This window comes from Bos javanicus, chromosome 4 (genome assembly GCF_032452875.1).
Source record: "Bos javanicus breed banteng chromosome 4, ARS-OSU_banteng_1.0, whole genome shotgun sequence".
In the NCBI taxonomy this organism is placed as follows: Eukaryota; Metazoa; Chordata; class Mammalia; order Artiodactyla; family Bovidae; genus Bos; species Bos javanicus.
Genome location: NC_083871.1, coordinates 116,685,290 through 116,701,331, shown reverse-complemented (window position 1 = coordinate 116,701,331; position 16,042 = coordinate 116,685,290). Strand labels below are relative to the sequence as shown.

At 47.2% G+C, this 16,042-nt stretch overlaps 1 protein-coding gene across 2 annotated transcripts in view; it reads right to left on the bottom strand.

Annotated features, from left to right (window-relative positions):
- Positions 1 to 16,042, bottom strand: part of DPP6 (dipeptidyl peptidase like 6) — a 1,068,014-nt gene that overhangs the window by 842,380 nt on the left and 209,592 nt on the right. The window lies entirely within an intron of this gene.

Sequence of the window (16,042 nt, the reverse complement as noted above, 5' to 3'; positions counted from 1 at the left end):
GAACAGTAAGTGCTACCTGGACTCAGAGAAGCAGGAATCAGGGCGCACCCATGAGCCAGTGAGGTTTTGCGCATTTGGTGCAAAAAGGTGGAGTGAATGAGTGAGATGCTAGAAACAGGTATCCTGGAAGAGTTGGCGTTGTCCTCTCTGTAAGTTTCTGTACAGGCAAGGGTGGAGGCAAGGGTTAATTACAGCTAAAAGCTGTGCACTCAGCGAGCTCAGCCCAAAGTAAGGAGCCCCAAGACGCCCCTCGTGATCCCGAAGTGTTGATACACTTGGAAAAGGTAACAGCATAGGTGAACTATACAGCTCAGACTGAGAAAACCTGACCCGTGGTGCCCGGTTCTCCTTCCAGTGGAGTGCTGGGCTGCTCACGCTATGTCTGGAGGACACTATGGCTTCCCACCATAGCTCCCAGGTGGCGCCTGGGATGGACAGGCACCCCACTGCAGTGTTCTTGCCTGGAGAATCCCATGGACAGAGGAGCCTCGTGGGCTACAGTCCATGGGGTCGCATAGGGTTGGACACGACTGAAGCGACTTGGCACGCACGCACCATAACTCAGCCAGGGCTTCCTGGAGATGGAAGCGGTCATCAGCCGTGTTTAGTGAACTAGGAGTCCCACAAGACTGCCTTGGCTCCCTCTCCACCGGCTGCCTACAGTTTCTAAGTTAATGAACAAAAGAGAATTTTCATCAACGCAGAGACATGACTGCCTGTCCATCTGTTCAAAAATACTTACCGTGCACTATAAAGGCTGGGGCACAACGGAAAGCTAGGTCTTCTTGGAGCAAACAGCCTCAGAAAAAGGACACACAATTGTATAAAGACCAAGTGTTATGAAAGGTTTAATAGGAAAATGTAAGTCAGTGGGGGCGTTTAAGTAATAGGGAAAGGAGCTCAAGAGTGTCTTTAAAACCACGAATACTACTACTAAGAAGAAGGAAGTAATCACTTCTCTCACGGCAAGTGGGCTTATTAGTTGGTTTTCTACAATGCCCTCTCTCAGGTCATGACCATACTCCCTCTGACATTCTCCAGGATCATTAAGGTCTATAATAAGGTTGTAAGAGCAGATACCCCAACATTTCGAGTCTCCGTACCAGGGCATTAATTGCATTGAAGGATTTGGAATGATATTTCCCCTCACATAGGTTTTTAACAGCCCAAGGCTAGACTATGGATCCAATTGTCCAATTTAATAAGGTAATAAAATAATTTAATAAAATAATAACTATGGCTGCTGAGAACTTAGAGCAAATATTTACTGTGTTATTGTATTCTCATCGTATGAAACCAAATGTAGAATATTCGATCAAGTGTTCAGGAACTTATCTTTCAACGACTTTCTTACACACGTTGTTGAATGCTCTGGCAGATTCTCTGCACAGTCCCCATTTGACATTTTCTCTTTCTTTTTTTCTCCTCCTAACAAGAGAAGTGTCTTTGTGAAGCTGAACCGGGACCTGTAACCTTTTCGTGGTCTCACTTTGCTGAAGTGTCAAATGAAGGATGCTAGATTAGATGACGCTGACGGTCCTTCTGGCCCTCACATCCGTCGTGTAGCGGGGGCAGGGGAGAGCTCCACTGGACTTGACAAAGGACGCTGCTACCTTCCCTGGGGTACCTGCGGGGCTCTGGGCCCTCCCACACTCAGTTCTCACTCACATCCCTTTATCAGAAAAACATTCCACGACCTTTCTTTCTGAACTAGACTCTTCCCATCCCTCCCTGTTCCGTCTCTATTTCTCCCCTTAGCACTTGTCACCGCTTGACAAGTGTTTCCCTTATTTGCTGCTCTTTAATTACAATGTAAGTAGCCTGGACATGGAACAGTGTCTCATCGGTACTCAGGTGCATTCCAGGCCCTAAGCACTGTTGTGTGTTGTGGGTGCCCAGGGAACCCTTGTTGAAGGTTTGATAAACACATCTGCCTGATCTGACCATCAGCTGACTTAATTTTTGTAGCACCTAAAATAAGGAATATTCTGTATTCAAATAAGCATGATTACCTCGTTTGAATATAAAACAGGCACGTGTGAGAGTGTGTGTGCATTCATATTAAGAGAGCATAAGACAGCCTCTCTTTTAGGAGGGAACGCAGTGAGCATGGAAATAAGCCTTCAGTGATGGCCCGGTGAATGCCCAGCCAAGAGCAATAATGTACGCAATTAACATGCACTGAATGAAACTGGCTTGAACAGGGCATGTCATGCACTCACCCACCAGATAAACAGAGATTACAGGAAATGGGTACTTAAATGTAGAAATAGTAACAAGGTTCCCAGCGTGATCTCAGCCCTGCAGAGTTTGGGTCAGCATATCTGGAGCTGACACCTGGGCAGGAAAGCCAGAGAGGGGGCAGCAACCTCAAATCCAGCCAGATGGGGACGGGGGCAAAGTGAAGATGACTCTTCAGAGTGGGGGGCTGCGTAACCCCACAGCTGCTCCATCCCATGGCAAGGCTTCCCTCCGGTTCAACCAGGAAAGGAAGCCATGATTCCCATTGTGAGACCTGCTGGACGTCTCTGCCCCGTGGGTTGCAGTGTAATATACAAAGATGTAACGACTTGGGCATCCTGAAGGAATCATTGGAGTAGTCGAAAAGACAGCTTGGTGGGATTACAGGCATGAGAGAGAGAAAGTGTTCATTACTCATTTGTGTCCGACAGTGATCCCATGCACTATAGCCCGCCAGGCTCCTCTGTCCATAGAATTCTCCAGGCCAGAATACTGGAGTGGGTTGCCATTCCCTTCACCAGGGGATCTTGCCAATCCACGGATTGAACCCAGAACCCAGGTCTCCTGCATATAAGGCAGATTCTTTACCGTCTGGGAAGCCCCATGAGATTGAGAGAGAGAGACAAAGAGAGAGATGTATAAATATCTTTAATTCAAAGGGAATACTGTCTCTCCCAAAATTACCTTGTCATTTACTTCTGGGACTCTGCCATGGTTAAAGGCAAGTCTGATCTGTAGGTCACTGCAAAGGGGATTCAACATTTATGAAATACAGGCAGACACAATCAGTTTCCAGACTTAGAACAACTTTTTTTTTTTTTAAATCATCCATTCTGAGTATATGTTTTATTTATTATTCTGGGCATCAAACAACTTTTTATTTTTTTGCAAACATTATCCATTGGAGAGATTTAAAAAACTTGAAACCTTCAAATTTATTCAAAAGGCTCGAAAAGAAATTACCCAAGACGACTACCGTGATAATGAGTTTGCAAGGAAAACACATTCTAGTGTGTATTTTCTGTTCTGTATTTTGCCCCACAGATAATTTATAATATATTGTAGTTGTAAAACATTGATACATGAGATGATGGGCTTATTTCATTTAAACCTAAGTGGTTGATGCCAAATGCTGGGTGCTGGGGACGGCTATGTCTGTTGGGACCAAGATGGCCAGGGTTTTCCCTAGAAAAACACTGTGAGATTAAGCCTTAAAAGATAAGTGAGAATGGTCATGTTTTCTCTACCTCTATGTCTTTTTAAGACAGAAAGAATTACTTAGCTAATGGAACTATTTTAAAATAATAATTAAAAAAAAACCCAGTCACGTGGGTGGGGTGGGAGGAGGCTCCATAGGGAGAGGATATATGTGTATGTATAGCTGATTCACTCTGTTGTATAGCAGAAGCTAACACAACATTATAAAGCAGTTATCTTACAATTAAAAAAGAAGTCTCAAATCCAGTCACAGAACACTGTTTTTTTTATCTTGCACAATTTATCGCTTCAGACTGAATGAAATGAAAATAGATACTTGCTACTTTTCAGTCTGGCCTGCTTCTTCTATCTTACACCACATGGTCGCAGCCAGAGTATCTCTTGGGCCCTGGCCCATCACCACCAGTGCTAGCCTGGGCCCGTGCTGTGTGTTATCAGAGGCAACAAAACCAAGGGCCAGGACTTCCCAGGCGGTGCGGGGGCCAAGACGCCCTGCTCCCCACGCAGGGTGCCCCGGGTTCAGTCCCTGGTCAGGGCACTAGATCCCACATGCTGCAGCTAGGAGTCTGCAGGTCACAACCAAAGACCCTGTGTGCCACAGCTAAGACTCAGCTCAGCCAAATAAATGGAAATAGATTAAGCACTTTTTAAGAAAACAAAAGGCCTACCATGAGCCAGGAAACAGACTAGACATTGGCTTTACAACAGTACGAGCCACAACCCCAGGCCTCGAGGAATACCACCTACTTAGACACACAGGCGTGGGGGCTTCGGCCAAAGCTCCTTCTGTAAAGTAACTGGTGTGGCTCATGAAGGCCACACAGATTTGAAAGGACGATGATCAAGAAGGCTTCTTGGAGGAAACGATGCTTCATCTGGATCTCGGAGGTAAGCAGGACTACACCTTCCATCTGGGGACTTAACTCGTTCTTAGAAGTACCTTTTCTGGTCACACTGAATTGCCAATAGATGCTGCCCTCACATTCTAAGGACGGCTGCACGGAATTTCTTTTTGAAAAGAAGAGAAACACCCATCCAGCTGCTGCTGCTGCTGCTTAGCCACACAGTCATGTGTGATCAAGCACAGATTCCACTGCATCCCGATGCCACTTTGCATCTGCCTTTGTTCCGTCTGAAAAGAAGGCTGGAGAGCGCTCACCCTGGGCTCTCGCTACCTGCAGATATCTGGCAAGCGGCCGGTGGGCCCAGGTGAGCTCTGCAGAAACCCCACCCCTGCTCCCCCACGCGGGTCATGGCCGGAAGGAGGCTGAGGGCCCCACCCGAGCCAGAAGCCCCGCAACTGCCCTGAAACGGACGACTGCCTTTTGATTCCTGTGTTCCCTTTGGGCGAGGTCCTGCCATTATTTCCTTACAGGTTTGGAGGACACTGTATGTTTGAAGCTTCTGAACCATCTCACATGGAAAAGGCAGCCTCAAACCAGAGATCCCAAGCTGGATCACATTTCACCAGAAGGATGCCAGACATCTGCTCAGAGCAAATGAAAAGGCTGGAAGCATCTTCAAAAAACAGGTAACTGGAACTTCTCTGCAGGCGCGTTTTGTCAGCAGGATGATTTTATTTTGCCACAGGCACCACAAGAATTTAAACAATTCATTGTTGTTTATTCACTAAGTCTCAACTGGCTCTTTGCAACCCCAGGGACTGCAGCCCACCAGGCTCCTCTATCCATGGTATTCTTCAGGCAAGAATATTGGAGTGGGTTGCCATTTCCTCCTCCAGGGGATCTTCCCGACCCAGGGATCAAACCCACTTCTCCTGTACTGGCAGGCAGATTCTTTACCACTGAGCCACCAGGGAAGCCCAAACTTAATTCATATCTGATGTCAACATGAGTTTTGACTTGTATTTCAGTTAGGAAAAAAATTACTTCCTAACAAGAAATTAGAATTTTAGGAAAGAGCTTTTAATGAAAAGAAAAGAAAAGAAAAAACCCAGAAAATGAGTTTATGAGCAATTTCTAACAGATGTTTGGAAATCGTTAAAGATGCAGCCAAATCACTGAAGCTCTCTGTTTCAAAATCTAAAGCTACAATCATTCTTCATCAGATGGATGGTACTCTCTGGATTCCAGTAACAGGGCACAACAATTATCCCAGATATACCTAAAATAGCTAACAGTTTAAAAAGTAGCCCCGAGAGAACGTCCAGATGCAAACTAGCATACACAGATTAGATAAGTAACAAGGTCCTGCTGTACAGCACAAGGGACTGTATTCACCATCCCATGATTAAAAAATAATGGAAAGGAAGATGAAAAAGGCCCCGATGCTGGGAAAGACTGAGGGCAGGAGGAGAAGGGGGCGACGGAGGATGAGATGGTGAGATAGCATGACCAACTCAGTGAACATGAGTTTGAGCAAACTCCAGGAGAGAGTGAAGGACAGAGGAGCCTGGTGTGCTGCAGTCCGTGGGGTCGCCAAGAGTCGGATGCAACTTAGTGACTAAGCAACCAAATCACTTTTCTATAGAGCAGAAATTAACATAACACTGTAAATCAACCATACTTCAAAAACGGAAAATTTAAAAAAAGAAGCCCCTGAAAGAAACATGGCATCGCACTTAGCCAGCAGCTGCTAGAAGTTGGATTTAGCCCCTTAACAAAGATCGCTTGCATCTGGGGCCTAGAGGTGCTTCCCTGAGTCCAGGCAGAGGATGTGTTGTTGACTGTAGTCTTATCTTTCAGTCTGGTTTAGAACCTGGCCCAAATAAAGTTTGGAGAAATACAAAGTGATCAGTCCTACTGAAGCGAGGGTAGAAGATATGATGGATGAACAAGGTTATTGAAGTGACCTGACTCTGGGTCCAGAACTCAGACACACAGTTTTTTCCAGCCTCAGCTGTCCCATCACCTGTCCATGCATTAGGAAGAAGGGAGGTGTGGGGGGTGTGGCAGGGACTGGAGAAAAGGACAGCGCGCACACATACCCTCTTCAAAGTTACAACCTCTTCTTTGAACAGTAACCAGCTGCGGTTTGCTGTGATGTGCTGCTCAGGTTGATACATCACAAAAGATGCATTAGTCAGGAATAGAACTGGAAGAATCTTGGAGCAGGACTTCCTAAGGTACCCTGGATTCTGGGCAGACAACTCCTGCACAAGACTTCCCATCCAAGTGAAGTCAGGTTTAAAGCAACACTGCTGTCAGGCGTGAAGAAGTCAGAGATGGACAGCCTAAACGTGTGTTTTGAGGTGCTGGATCCATTGTTTCAGCAAACATTTGCTCGTCCATTCACTGAATCAACATTTTCAAAGCGCCTGCCTTATGTACATGCGTGAAATGAAAGAGAGAAAGAAAACAGGGAAGGAAAGGCAGGGAGGGAGTGATGCTGGCACTCCAGGGCTGGGAGGTTAAAAGGAATTTCCCGAACATGACGGGGTGGAGTCAGCGTGTCCCACACAGACTGCTGTCTGATGGGCACTCAGACTCAGTGGGGCTGTGTCCTCAAAACAGGTCCCTTGGGCACTGAATGACCTTAGAGGCTTGGGAGAAACGGATGTAAAGACAGGTGCAGTCAGAGCCCAGAAGCTAGAAGTAAACGTACAGCAGTTTAACCCAGGAAAGGAGACTCTGGCTACGGAAAACCAAATCTTTAAACCAAAGTTTAACCCAGGAAAGAAAAAAATCATGGCTACAGAAAACCAAATCTCCTTAAAAAAAAACTGTTTTAATTGAGAATACATAATTTTTCTTAGAGTAGGTACTAGAAACACAGAGGAATTTCTGTAGTTTTCCTTGAATGTCTACTTTTCTCTAAAAAACTATTGAATTCAGGAAAACACAAGTAGGAGCGTGAAGGTTTCCACCCTATTTTCCATTTTAAGAGAGAAAATGACATGAGAAAGATCACTCCAAAATAAACACAGATATTTTACAGCTTTTGATTCCCAAATGGAAGAGGCAGATAAGAGTGATCCCAGTGCCTCCTCAGAGAGCGGTGAGTTCAATCTTTCCCCCTCATATCCACATGAGCTCTTTTCTCGCCCAGCGGCCCCCACCCCAGCCCGCCCATCTGCTTTGGGTGCTGAGACAGTCGCCTGCCCACAGGTTGGCAGCAGGCTTCCCGTCTAAACGTCGTGGTCTGCAAGTGCCCTCATTCTTCCCCGGAGCTCCAAGAGCCCTTCTTCTCACGGTAAGGACACACTTTTTGTGGGTTTTGCATCCTGACATTCTGCACCCCAAAACATTCTCAGCATTTAACAATCCAGCTGCTGCTGCTGTTCAGCCACTCAGTCACATCCAACTTTTTTGCAACTGTCAGGCTCCTCTGTCCATAGTGTTTCCCAGGCAAGAGTACTGGAGTGGGTTGTCATTCCTTTCTCCAAGGGATTTTAACCAAACCAGGGATTGAACCTGCTTGGCAGGCAGATTCTTGACTGCTGAGCCACCTGGGAAGCCCTTTAAAAACCCAGATGGAACATAAAGTTTGAATCCACTTTCAGCAAACAATGGAAATATTCTAAAATGGGATCCAGATACTATGTTTCCAAAGCTCAATAAACTCTGAAGTCTTCCCTTCTTCTTCTTTGCTGCAATGAGGTTTATCATGGGTTATAAAAGAAATGGCAATTAGGTGAGGTGATGGATCTCGATCAACCCTACTGTGGCAATCACTTGGCAACACACAACTGTGTCTCTCATCATCACATCATACACCTTAAACTTACATATGTTATATATCAATTATATCTCAATAAAGCTGGGGGAAAAAAAGGAAATAAAGGTTTCTCCTCAAAAATAAATTTAAAAAATTGTGGTTCAAATGTGGACAGGTTGCCCACTCTTCTCTGAGCCTCTGACCCTGTAATTCTAAGACAAAACCTAGAGATGGTCACTGGATCCCACCAGTGATCCAAGCCAAGGATCCGAGAATGTCATCCTCTAAAGAAACGCGAATTCTCCTCTTTGCCCTCGTGCGGAATTATGCAGCCTGTTCTTGAAAGTCATCCCACGTTCCCCAAGCGATAACAATTGGTACTAAAGGCCATAAACCTCCCCCAGATGACACTAGTCTGAACCCTGCCCCTCCAGCCCCACACCGCAAGCCTGCTTTTCCTACTGTGCGTTGGAGGTGACTGCAAGTCCCTGGGCAAAGGAAAAAGAAGAAGAAAAAGAAACGTCCTTTTCAGAATTTAAACTGCTCTCCTCAGCTCTAGGGACTCTGGGAGAATACCTCTCGGGTACCGGGGTCACCCATGCAGCCAGGGGCCAGACTCCGGGACTGGGGCAGCGGGCAGCGAGCCGTCGGGGGCGTGGTCAGGAGGCGGCCCCTCCGTGGGTGGGGCGGTTGTGGGCGGGGTCATCTGATACCAGGGCCGGGCACTGGAGGGGCCCAGCCCCGAGCCCCGGCTCTCCTGGACCTCTCCTCCCGTCCCTCCTCCCACGATGCCCCGGGCAAGGTGGAGACCATGCTGTCCGGCAGCTGCTCCTGGAGACAGGGGCCCCCGGCCAGGACCGCCTCCATCACAGCACCTCTGACTCCCATCTGGACGCGCATACACACGAGCTTTCACACTTACACACTCACCCACTTATAAACACACTCTCACACCCGCACCCACTTACACACACCCACGCACACATCCACATACAGACCCACACCCACTCAACCATGCACAAAGACCCACACCCACGCACACACCCAAGCACACAGACCCATACCCACTCACACACCCACGCACACAGACCCACACCCACGCACACACACACCCACGCACACAGACCCACACCCACTCGCACCCACTCATACACCCGCGCACACAGACCCACACCCGCGCACACACCCACACAGACTCACACCCACTCACCCACGCACAAAGACCCAGACCCACTCACACCCATTCACACATCCACGCACACAGACCCACACCCACACCCACTCACCCACACCGACCCACATGCACACTTACTCACACCCACATAAACCCACGCAGCGCTGCACTCCGCGGACCCCGTCCTCAACCCTCGCCCGCTGCGATCTTCTGGAAGAGAACAGGAGGGTTTATCTCGGGAAAGGCACACCAGTCCCCCACACCAGGATGAAACGCTGATTCGGTTTCTGTGCGAAGAAAGCCCTGTTTAATGAACTGAGTAATGCATCGCCCACCACCCTCCGCCGCCACCGCCTCCGTGCATCACGCTCACCACACCTTTCGCTGACTCCTCAGCTTTTACGTCCTGGAAAAGCATTGCAATCTCCATAGTAATTTGGACTTCACAGAAACTGCGTTTCCGGGACTCATTTATTCCCCCGACTTACTGCTGGGATCTCCGTAATTCCTCATTCCTCATTTCTCTGATTTTCTACACGCATTAAGAAGCAAGTCCACTCCCAGGCGCTGGGGCCGATTCCTATCGCGCAAGTCGCCAGACTCGGGCTCCCAGCTCCCCTCTCCAGGGCCACCCTGGGGTCCCCCATGAGGGCATGCCCTGTGCCCTCCTGGCCTGCAGCGGGGCCTGGAAAGGTCGCCCTCCCTGACCCTTCCCCCGCTTGTTTCCTCAGCAGTCTGGGTGACATTCAAGTTTGCAGAAATTGTGGGTGAGAGCAGAACTCGGGAGACAACCTAAGTGTCAGCCTCCACCCTCCGTCCCAAGGAATAAAGATAACTGTGCATCTCTTTCCCGTCAAGCACACACGCGCGCGCACAGCCGCAGACGCACCCCTTACCAGTGCGCCGGGGAGACCGGAGGACACAGTGGTGTCCACTTTCTGATGGGCTGTGATCAGGAGGGACATGCTGGCCATGCTCGTCCGCTCAGCACACTGGCATCCAGACCCCAGGGGCGGCTCCGACGCTCCCACTCCAGCGCGCCCACTCCAGCGCCGTCAGCCCTCCTGGCCGGTGCGCGGAGCAGAAGCCGCCAGCTTCTTGTCATCCTCAGGCTGATCCATCACCTTCCATGCCCGCCCTCCCTCATCCATGAAGGAAAAGAGAGAAGGAGTGCAAGACGAAATTCACTAAGAAAGTCCCACCCTTGCTGTCTGGGATTCTCCTGACACCCAGGGTCCTGAGAGAAGGTGCTGAGCAGGTCTCCACCTGCGTTGGCGTTGGTTTTCAGGGTTCAGGTCCCATTCCCTGCCTGAGCTCCAAATGGCATCCTGGCTCCCCTTGCCTCTGTTTCCCTCCAAGGTTATCCCTCGGACCAGTTTCATTCTGGCCGGTGACATAGCACCCACCCCACCACCACCACATGGACGCTGCTGCCTGGGTGCTTGTAAATTACACCTGCTCAGTAAATTACACCTCAGACGGAGGTCCCTCAGCTCTGAAGGAAGACACCGTTTTATTTATGCTGCACTTACACACCTGCATATTGGACTCTATATTTAAATCAGACAACAAATCAATGATACCAAGAGGAGGCAGATGAAAAAAAGTCCTGCCTGTCGTCCCCACAGGCAAAGAGCTTCAGGACTTACTGCTAGCCTTTTGCTGACAACTCACCCTTGGAAGGAAGGTCAGTGCTCAGAACTATGCACCACTCCACCCAGCCACTGCTCCCGGACCAAACTCACCCCAAGTGTTCTGGGGTCCAGAGATGAAGCTTTCAAGTCCAGCTGGAGATGGAAGGTGACTGACATTTAGTCTAGTTGTCTAAGAGGGAAATAAAATGGTTTGGCTTCATTCCTTTTCATGTCTGCTAATTTTGGGGGTTAATCACCAAGAAGATGCTTCTCTGCTTTCTGGATGTGGAGTCTTCCTCACCTCCTTCCCCATGAGGGGCAATAAACTCCTAGGACGAGTACTGTCCTGAGATGACATGAAACATACCTACTTTGTTGTTGCTGTTCAGTCACTCAGTCGTGTCCAACTCTTTGTGACCCTATGAACTGTAACACGCCAGGCTTCCCTGTCCTTAAATATCTCTCAGAGTTTGCTCAAACTCATGTCCACTGAGTCGGTGATGCCATCCAACATCTCATCCTCTGTTGTCCCCTTTTCCTCCTGCCTTCAATCTTTCCCAGCATCAGGGTCTTTTCCAATGAGTCAGCTCTTTGCATCAGGTGGTCAAGGTATTGGAGCCTCGGCTTCAGCATCAGTCCTTCCAATGACTATTTAGGGTGGATTTCCTTTAGGATGGACTGATTTGATCTCCTTGCTGTCCAAGGGACTCTCAAGAGTCTTCTCCAGCATACATCGGGATGATTTCTTAAAGCTGCTCAGTTCACATAGGGTGAACCAATAGCTTGCGATTCAGCATAATGAAAAGGCACTGAAGCCCCAGTAACTATACCAGCAGTCTCCTTGGGTTGAGCAGTTCATGAACGGAAAACTTGTAAACACAACATTTCTTACAATCTGCTGCTTGCCTTTGATGAGTCAGCAGGGGAGATCCATGAAACTCAAGAGTATGAAACTCGCATCTTGGTGCATCACAACTTTTACCAAATGATAAATGACATCTAATCAAATAAAAAATATATACTCACTTTCTAAATAACCTTGCCTGCCAAAATATTAAACAAATCAAACCACACAAGCCTTCCTCAGGGATGACGTGACTTGACTACAAACTCATTTTATTAGCACGTCTTTTTCTTTTTTCTGAAGTTTCAGCCCAGCCCTGTGTCATGTGCATAAAGAGAAACATGCCACATGAATGCCACTGGCCCCAAGAATTTACAAATGATCTGACCAGCTTTCCTCAGAAGAAGTCTACGGCATTTCACTGTTGTTGTTGTTGTTCGGTCACTAAGTTGTGTCCGACTTTTGTGACCCCATGGGCTGCAGCACGCCAGGCCTCCCTATCCATCACCATTTCCCAGATTTTGCCAAACTCACGTCCACTGAGTTGGTGGTACCATCCAACCATGTCACCCTCTGCTGCCCGCTTCTCGTCCTGCCCTCAGTCTCTCCATGGTGGAATTTAAACCAGTTGTGATGTTTTCAGTATACATTTGACTATGCTGGAAAATCAAGAACTTGCACGATTCTGAAGGTGAAGCTCACCAGTGATTCTGGCTAAAAGCTGAGTTTGGTGTTGCCATAGCACACCGACCTGGACAAAGATGACACCAGTTCCTGTGTGATTTCTGTGCTTCTCCGCTCCTGGCTCTGGCTCATCATATAATGAATCCTTTCAAGTGTGGACTGAGACGGAGGGTTAAATTCTATTTGCCCAATCTTATCTTCAGGGCGCTTTTTCAGATCTGCAAGATCTAAGCAAATGCTAGCTGAATCACATCTTAATTAAAGATGTCATGTCCAGTTTAGAGCCTGCAGAAGTAAGATGAACAGATCTTGGAAGGAGTTTAGAGGAAGCCATAAAAAATTAGTAACATTACTTATTTCTCTACTTAGACAAATAGACCAAAGGCAATGATAATTTCTGAAGGAGACATGATTGCTTGGGATCATTTTGCAGTAGAGCAATTTTTCTGCATGAAGACATCTTTTAAGAGTGACAAATGGATATATATTTTTCATTTCTAATGGAGAATGATAAGGAAAAGAACTCAATTTGAATTTCAGCAGTAAGGCTGCTGGTCAGACCCCAGTGGAACCAGAGACTTTTCTTTCTCTTTCTCTCTCTTTAGAGAATTTCTAAACAGTGAATTTATTGAGTGTTTGCTTTGAAAGAGGAGTTAGTATTTACCTTTGACATTAATCAGGTGCCTAGAAGTAAGACATGGGCTTCCCAGGGTGCTAGTGGTGAAGAACTCGCCTCCCCATGCCGGTTAGATGTAACAGACTCGGGTTCCATCCCTGGGTGGGGAAGATCCCCTGGAGGAGGGCATGGCAACCCACTCCAGTGTTCTTGCCTGGAGAGTCCCATGGACAGAGGAGCCTGGCGGGCTACAGTCCATGGGGTCGCACAGAGTCAGACACGACTGAGCGACTTAGCACGCACACACGCAAAAGTAAGCCTCAGCTGTACTTCAGACTGCTGTTATGGTCGTTCTTCTCTTCCCCAAAGATTTCTCCTCAAAGGACAATTATGGACTTACAAGATTTTCATACTCAGTACCTTGCAGTCAGATATATTTCTCCAGAATCTACATTTCACCAACATAGAGAAATACGAAAGTCCATTTTGTCCATCTACCCCAAACTGTCAAACGCCAAGTGAGAGAAACTAAGACGATTTATTCCCTGACACACTGTATTGTTCCTACTCCTTTTTCTCCACTACTCGGTTAAGTTATTCCATCTCTACTGGAATACAGAATGCTCAGTTTTCCCACTGGATTTAGTGACCCAAATCATCTCTTGAGTACACAAGGAAATTAAAAAAAAACAACATGATACAGCTCCAGCCCCTCCTTCCTTCCTGTCCTCACGTCCTCTCGGGCCTGGAAGAGTGGAGTTAGGACATCTGGGAAGGACACATGTCCCATGGCCACTGGTCATGGCATTGTGGATGGTGTCCCCAAATCTCTCTCCTCCACTCAGTGCAGGGAGTGGCAGGAAGTGGGTGTTCAGTAAACAGAATGAACGTGAGCGAGGGATCATTTTAAATTGATTAAAATCTTCCCATTGCTCTGCGTGTGCACCGACCAAGTGTCCATTCCTTGCAGCCGCCAGAATTGATGGCAGAGAGGAGCCTCTGCAAGGTCCCACTCAAAGCTCTTTTTGTTAACTGAAGTGTACTTGACTCACAGCGCGGTGTTAGTTTCAGCTACACAGCACAGTGATTCAGCCATATATGTTTATTCTTTTTCAGATTCTTTTCCATTATAAATTATCATAAGTTACTGACTTATACCATAAGGTGAAGCTTCCTCGGTAGCTCAGATGGTAAAGAATCCGCCTGCAATTTGGGAGACCCGGTTCGATCCCTGGGTTGGGAAGATCCCCTGCAGAAGGGCATGGCAGCCCACACCAGTATGCTTGCCTGGAGAATCCCCATGGACAGAGGAGCCTGGTGGGCTACAGTCCATGGGGTCACAAAGAGTGGGACACGACTGATCGACAAAGCACAGCACATAAGGAATGACTGTAGTTGCCTGTGCTATACAGTAGGTTCTTACTGGTTATCTACTTCTGCTTCACTGACTACGCTGAAGCTTTTAACTGTGTGGATCACAACAAACTGGACAATTCTGAAAGAGATGGGTATACCAGACCACCTTACCTGTCTCCTGAGAAACATGTATGCCGGTCAAGAAGCAACAGCTAAAACTGGACATGGAACAACGGACTGGTTCCAAATCGGGAAAGAAGTACATCAAGGCTGTATATTGTCACCCTCTTTATTTAACTTATATGCAAAGTACACCATGCGAATTGCTGGAACTGGATAAAGCACAAGCTGGAATCAAGATTGCGGGGAGAAATATCAATAACCTCAGATATGCAGATGACACCACACTTATGGCAGAAAGTGAAGTGGAACTAATAGCCTCTTGATGAAAGTGAAAGAGGAGAGTGAAAAAGTTGGCTTAAAGCTCAACATTGAAAAAAATAAGATCATGTTATCTGGTCCCATCACTTCATGGCAAATAGATGGGGAAACAATGGAAACAGTGACAGATTTTATTTTCATGGGCTCCCAAATCACTGCAGATAGTGACTGCAGCCATGAAATTAAAAGATGCTTGCTCCTTGGAAGAAAAGCTATGACAAACCTAGACACCATATTAAAAAGCAGAGATATTACTTTGCTGACAAAAGTCCGTCTAGTGAAAGCTATGGTGTTTCCAGTAGTCATGCATGGATGTGAGAGCTGGACCATAAAGAAGGCTGAGTGTTGAAGAATTGATGCCTTTGAACTGTGGTGCTGGAGAAGACTCTTGAGAGTCCCTTGGACAGCAAGGAGATCCGACCAGTCCATCCTAAAGGAGATCAGTCATGAATATTCATTGGAAGGACTGATGCTTAAGCTGATGTTCCAATACCATGGCCACCTGATGTGAAGAACTGATTCATTAGGAAAGACCCTGATGCTGGGAAAGAGTGAAGGCAGAAGGAGAAGGGGACAACAGAGGATGAGATGGTTGGATGGACATGAGTTTGAGCAAGCTCTGGGAGATGGTGAAGGACAGGGAAGCCTGGTGTGCTGCAGTCCAAGGGGTTGCAAAGAGTTGGACATGACTGAACAACAATTTTATAAATAGGAATGTGTATACGTTATTCCCAAACCCCTAATTTATCTCTTCCCCTTTCTCCTGTGGTAACCATGTTTGTTTTCTAAGTCTGGGGGTATAGTTGTTTTTCAAATAAGTCCATTTGTATCAATAACCACTCAAAGTTCCTCAACACCCATCACAACTTTGCTCTTCATGGTAGAGTGTCACCGAAGCCAAAGATAAGATCAGAACTCATAACTATTATTAATACATATAAAATTTTTATATTAATTTAGCTTGACCTTAAAAAATGGTCCTAATTGGGAGATTTATGGAGGCAAGAACAAGACCAATACAGTGAATGTATCAGCACTCTGCTTTTGCCCATCGGTGTCTTTTCCTAAATCAGGATGCAGATGCAAACGGCAGTGGGATGGGAGTCTGTTATTTCCATGCTCTTCACTTTGCTGCAGCAGAAAAGAGGGGAGAATGATTCTCCACAGCTACAGCTGCACCTGCTCAGAGGCAGCCTCCACACAAGGGGTTCAGACGG